The following is a 6234-nucleotide window of genomic DNA, read 5'->3' as shown; positions in this document are numbered from 1 at the left end:
TCCCCTATGTCAGTGATACATTGTATCAGTGATCACAGCAATACTGACACCCAGGCAGTATACAATGTTGCAGCCTTGAAGGGGCTTGTCCTAGTGGTGGCATGAATGAGCCTGGGTAGGCTGGGATGAGGGCAGGCAGGAGGTGGGTCTGGCTTCTCTGGTTCCTCCTTTTCTCCCCTTTGCTTGTGTTCCAGCTGGAGAGAGACAAGCAGACAAGCTGAGTGTTGCTGCAGACTGGGTGCACTGTCTGTGCATTGGATTCCTCTCTGTGGCTGCTGCACTAACACAGCTGAATGAGTTGGGTTGTCACTATGTAAGGAAAGACACAAATCTATAAATTGCTCATAACCCTGAAGGTTGTCACAGCTCATTGTGGATTTCACAGCTCATCCTGTACTAGCTGATCCCACCTGGAGGACTATAAACTTCCCATCTCAGCTCCTTGCAACTTCTTGATTGGACAATATTAACAGAATCTGGGGACACTACAATCAGGAGGTCAGTAACTTTTTATTTTTTTTCTATTCCTTGGCCCTATTTATTTCTATTGGACTTCATTCTAAAAACTTTCTATAGATTTGGATTTAATTGTCACCTATATAACCTTGTATATGCACCCTGCTGAAGGTCTCATATAGGTTCCACTGGCTTTTTGCATTTGCTCTCCAAAAAGTCTCAACAGGTGAAAAAAATTCTGCCCTTCCAATTGTTTTTTTTTTTTTTCAGATCAGATTCTGATCAGGTGTGCTTGGTTGTTTGCATTCATGAAATAACTTGTGTGCAAAAACAACACACCTGACTTATCCACAATCCAAAAATTTGTACGTTTTATTTGAAAGTCAAAATTTGCAAAGAAACCGCACTCCCCTTGTCTATGCATCTGTTCCAAAATGTATCAATAGGATGAGATTTTGTATTTTAAATTTTAATGTTTTATGTGTGTGTCAGTGAATGGTGAGATTGTTTTTTGCTGAGTTTCCACAGCAGGACAAAAAGTTTCAAGGCAGCTTATCAATGGTAATCTTAGCAACCAATGTTTACCAAGTGCCCCCTAGAGGGTCAGGGCTTATCTCAAGTACCCACTAGTAGGCTTTTCTTTTTTAGAACTTTGCACCAAGCTGCAGTTTTTAAGGATCTGAAATTATCCAAGACAAATCTCAATTTGTAAAAAGGTTTTTAAAGTATTGTTCAGGTGGCAGTTTTTTTTTTTTTTTGGAGCAGGGGGTAAAGTGGGCAAATTCCCAAATGCCAGGAGGTGCAGGGAGCTGGAATGTTGTGCGTCGGGGTCTGTACTTCATATTTGGACTAAACCTACTCCTAGATATTGAACAACACTTTGTAAACCTGAAGGAAATTGTACAATTAAAGCTGACTGTGCACTATTAGATTCAATTCAATAAAAACTGCGAATCTTACAGGTGTCGTTGATCAATATTTGATTTAAATGTCGAACATTGATTGGGAATGTTCTTCTTTTTTGGGGGATCAGGTGTGGTGGAGAGTAGCGGGCAATCAATGGCTGCATAGCTTTGTTTTGTATAAAGTTGGCAGCGCTTTGATCAATGTGTGATCAGATTTCAGCAATCTGATCAATATTGAGTGCTGTGTTGCAGTATCCCAGGAAAATCATCACTCAACGCTAGGACTTGCTTATATATTATTATTAATATTATTATTATTATTATTAAACAGGATTTATATAGCGCCAACATATTACGCAGCGCTGTACATTAAATAGGGATTGCAAATGACCTTTTTTACGAACGATTTTTTGCCCAATCGATCGTTCGTCGTTCGATTGGAACGATAAAAATTGGAAGTGTGTACGCACCTTTAGACTGACAGCACCATGCAGTGTAGCCTGATTGTATGATGCCTCTGACACTCTTTCACCATTCCAAATATCATTGGACAGGGATTCAGCCAGTATAAAGACAAGCGGCTGTATTTTAAGTAAATCTGGTCTGCCATTACTGTCCATCTCTAGTTGCCTGTGTGATTTTATTTTAATGCAGCTTTAAAAAGCCAGAAGTTCTTACATGCAAATTTGTTCTCTGAATTCTATTCACTTTAAAGCTTTACTCATGAGGCAATATAAAAAGTTCACTTACTCACCTGCATGTACAACTAAAAAACCTTTAGATTTATTTATTTAGTCATTTTGTGATGTGATTTGCATTAATTTGCTGTCCCATATTCCTAAAATGGTTTTCTATACACGGCTCTCTAACTTCTCCCCCCTAGTGGCCATCAATATGAATAGCTATAACAAAGTGCAAGCTGTGTTATGGTTTAAAGGATCAGAGACCAAACAAATTCAATGTTGGGATTTACTTTCTCTTTAAATTAACCCTTAGTGTACCCAAGTTGCCTTGCAGCAGGAATCTTCCAACTGTGCAGGTCAGGGTGTGATGGGATCTGTACAGTGTATACAGCTGGATGTGTAGGTGGGCGGACCCCTGACTCCCCTCTCACCCCTAGCAGTGTGTAGCTTTATAACCCCTTGTATGGTAAAGTTCTACATAAGGGACCTGTGTCAGCAGTGAGGAGGAGGAGGAGAGGGATCAGCTGCACACACATCATGTGGATGGCCCCTGGGGAAGCACAGGATCACAATTGTTACATTCTTGTTACATAGTTACACTTCAAAAAGTTGTGTAGAATTCCTCTTAGACTGTAAGCTCTTCTGCTCAGGGTGTCATATCACTCTCTGTATCTGTCTGTCATTTACTACCCCTATTAATTGTACAGCACTGCGTAATAGGGCAATACTTATAATAAGTGATAATAAATTCTGAATCCCAAAGCACAAAGTGGCACAAATCTGGGAACATTCTAAACGGGCAAACAAGTGCCAATCTATTAAAAATGATTCAAATTTAACATTTTATGTTGATTTAGCATTGATCAGGAATTTCTATTCTATGTCCAAAAGTTTTTCAGCAGCAGGGAGAGATCCCTATCAACTGTCAGCCAATGGGAGTTTACATTAACAACGCAGCTATGCCAGCTGAAGTGCACCCACTGGCTGTTGGGGAGTTAGGGAGCACTTTCTGCTTCACATTTTGCTGAGTGATGGATGCATGATCAATGTAAATGATTGATAACATAATACCTGTTTATTAATAATAATTGAGAACTGGAATTTATGGAACTCCTAACTATGAAATATTTGGAAGTGTCAACACCAATAAATAGGTAGCAAAAAAAGGTGGGAAAGCACATTCTAGACGTGGGGTCCTAGAGATATCAGAGGTTCAAGCCAAGATCCATCCTTGATTGACCCTTTAATGAAGCCGGTGTCCCCATCAATGTTCTCCCATCCACGTATTTCTCAAGATGACATCTGGTTCAGGAATAGAAAGATCAGAGTTTTCTGAGATGTATTTTAGTTGCATGGTTAATGCGTGGGATTTGCACCACATCCGCGTCCAAATGTTGATGCAAGCAGTGCAGTTTCCCGGCCACATAGCCAGCTGATTTCACACCACTGATTGGAAAGATCCCTTAGGACAGCCTTTCTGCACCTTTTAAATATAGGGAACCCTTTAAAATAATGGTAATGTCTTGAGGGAACCCCTTCTATAATTACTATACCCACAGCTCACAGTACATTAGTGTGGTGGTCAGTGGGATGAATTCCTTTTACATTGCTGGCCAGTGGGAAGAATGTCACCCTTACAGATAGCCAAAAAGATCATTGGGGTCACATAAACTCGCCTGAGAGTTGTAAACTGCTTATTTCTCAAGGAATCCCTAACAACCTTTGAAGAAGTTTTAATAAACTTTCATGCATGCAAAGTGAACCAATATGGGGACCGTCCTATTACATGCAGGTACATATCAGTTTTCCAACTAGTTCATTGGCAGGTCACTGGTGGTTCACTGGAGGTTCACCTGTGTCATACAGCTGCTGCACCAGCTTTACACACACACTAATTCTTTTTAGTTCAACAAACATTACGATTCTCTTATTTTGCATGACTTGGAAATAACTGTGAATAGCAAAGTTCGGGTCACATGTTTCTGCTATTAATAGAGATTGAACACATTGTTTACCAGTCCTGTTATTTCCTCTATTTAAACATCTCATTCAAGAATCGTCAGCGGTATGCTCGAAAAGATGTCTTGATGATTGATTTAGCGTGAAATCAGGATTTTTTTGGGAATGACTATAATTTACTTTAACTGTTATGATATATTATAAATTAAAGGCTTTGGTAAAATCGTGAGTAATTACATATGTATGGAGGATATTGATTGCATGTAAGTGTAATTGTTTTACTTAGTCTAGTTTAAAAAAAAAAAAAACATTTACTGTACATTTTGTGTATATGATATATATATATGTATGAGAGAGAGAGATAATATATAAAAAATTATATTTATTTATTACACACACACAATGTATATATTTTATGGTAGGATATTGACTAATTTACTTTACTATGTGTATTCTGGTTATAGGGATGATTTGCCATGAGGTTACCGTATTGAGTACCCAATTTAAACTGCTACGCACCTGCGATGGGGAATAGATGGCTCCTACAGGTGTTTTCTGGGCATTTTCAGCATTTGAAGACTGTTTTAGGAGTGGTTGTCTTGCACAGGACACGGAGTAGTATAGGAAATGGAAACACTCACAAATACTTCCAAAATGTCCTTTATACTTAAAAAATGCTTGGTGGGTGTTTGGAAAATGTTCCCATTCAAGGCTATGGAAGCAGTTGGGACCGACGAGAGGCTACAGGGAACATTTCAGCGCCAACCAACAATTGCAATGCAGCCACACCTTTCCTGCAGACTTTTTTTTTTTTTTTTATCTTACTCATTCCTTTCAGTGTTCTCATGTTCTGTAAGCAGTAAAGTGCTAGAACAAATCTTTCATTACTTTTTATAGTTTAAAAATTGATCCTTATATGGCTAGTTTAAAAAATTTGATGTACTTAAGCTCTTCTGGGCAGGGTCCTCTCCTCCTGTGTCACTGTCTGTATCGGTCTGTCATTTGAAACTCCTATTTAATGTACAGCGCTACGTAATATGTTGGCGCTATATAAATCCTGTTTAATAATATTAATACTTGTTTGATAGAAATACCAAATGATCAATTGATAAGACAACACATGCACAATCACTTTTTTAAAACCAATTCTTTTTAACCTATTAATACGCAAATCATTCATTGTATTTTTGACTCAATTAAATTCCTTATTGATTAACAAAAACTTATCTGCTGATTTTATTAAATAGGAATTAATAGAATCAGATACTTTCACAATTGATTGAAACCGATTAAGTTTTTTTCAAGTCTGCATTTAATCAACTTTTTTTGGTTGGATTTATTCAAAAAGAGGTGATTTGATAAAACAATCAAATGAGAAAATTGACCCATGTATGGCCAGCCTATGCTTTTCCCATACCAAAACTGAGATTGGGGACAATGAACTTGACTGACGCATGTTCCTTTGTACCATTGTCAATCAGCCACAATTAAAGGAAAGACCAGGTATACAAATGTCTGCAGACCACCCCTCAGCTGTCTACATTTGGTCACTTTTTCCAGGAAAATAATTGCTTCCATTCATTGGCTCATTGCAGATTTTTGCACAGATTCACGCTTGAGCGGTATCCATTTTTTGGTTTTTCGGAGTTGTCTGCATCTGTTGATACGTTTTTAAAAACTCCACAGCGCTCGTTATCAACTCCTTATTCATCATTTACCTAATTATGGCTAATCATGCTGAAATATGCCATATGGAGTCCCAGAAGTTTAGAGCTTTGGTTAAAGAGATCCTGCCTTCACCCCTTGAACTTGAACATGACAAACAAACATAATTGCATAACGATGTCAGATGCATGCATGTTCAAAAATTTGATCTTCCTTGTGTTGTAAACAAAGCTTTTATTAATTTGTTTAATAAATAGCTCCGCACCTACAGGAAAAAAAAGACATCCTGGAGGTAGCCCTTTCGGGTTGCCACAACCTATATATGGTAGGATCATTTTTGACTCTATTGAAGACTTTATGCCTACGTTGCTTTTCCCAATGTCAATCCAGCACAAGGACGCTACCCAATGCTCTGTGGGTGTAGGCAGGTCTGTTGGGCTTATTTGGGCACCATGTCCAGTTTTCATTTATTTTATATTTATGGCCTCATAAGGGCTTTGGAGTGTCAACTGCTACCATCTCACTTGAACGAAGAGCTACATTGCTTTGTCCTAAGCCGGTATAAC

General features: G+C 38.4%; 1 protein-coding gene across 1 annotated transcript in view; it reads left to right on the top strand.

The window, feature by feature from the left end:
- Nucleotides 1-200: 200 nt before the first annotated feature.
- Nucleotides 201-6234, top strand: part of TSPAN18 (tetraspanin 18) — a 99942-nt gene continuing 93908 nt past the window's right edge. The window contains exon 1 of the mRNA XM_072422160.1: nucleotides 201-498. The gene's annotated coding sequence lies outside the window, so the exon portion shown is untranslated. The remainder of the gene's footprint in view (nucleotides 499-6234) is intronic.

The sequence above is a fragment of the Pyxicephalus adspersus genome, chromosome 9 (genome assembly GCF_032062135.1).
Source record: "Pyxicephalus adspersus chromosome 9, UCB_Pads_2.0, whole genome shotgun sequence".
NCBI lineage: Eukaryota > Metazoa > Chordata > Amphibia > Anura > Pyxicephalidae > Pyxicephalus > Pyxicephalus adspersus.
Note: the sequence above shows the minus strand (reverse complement) of the source record. Positions and strands in the feature narration are given on the sequence as shown.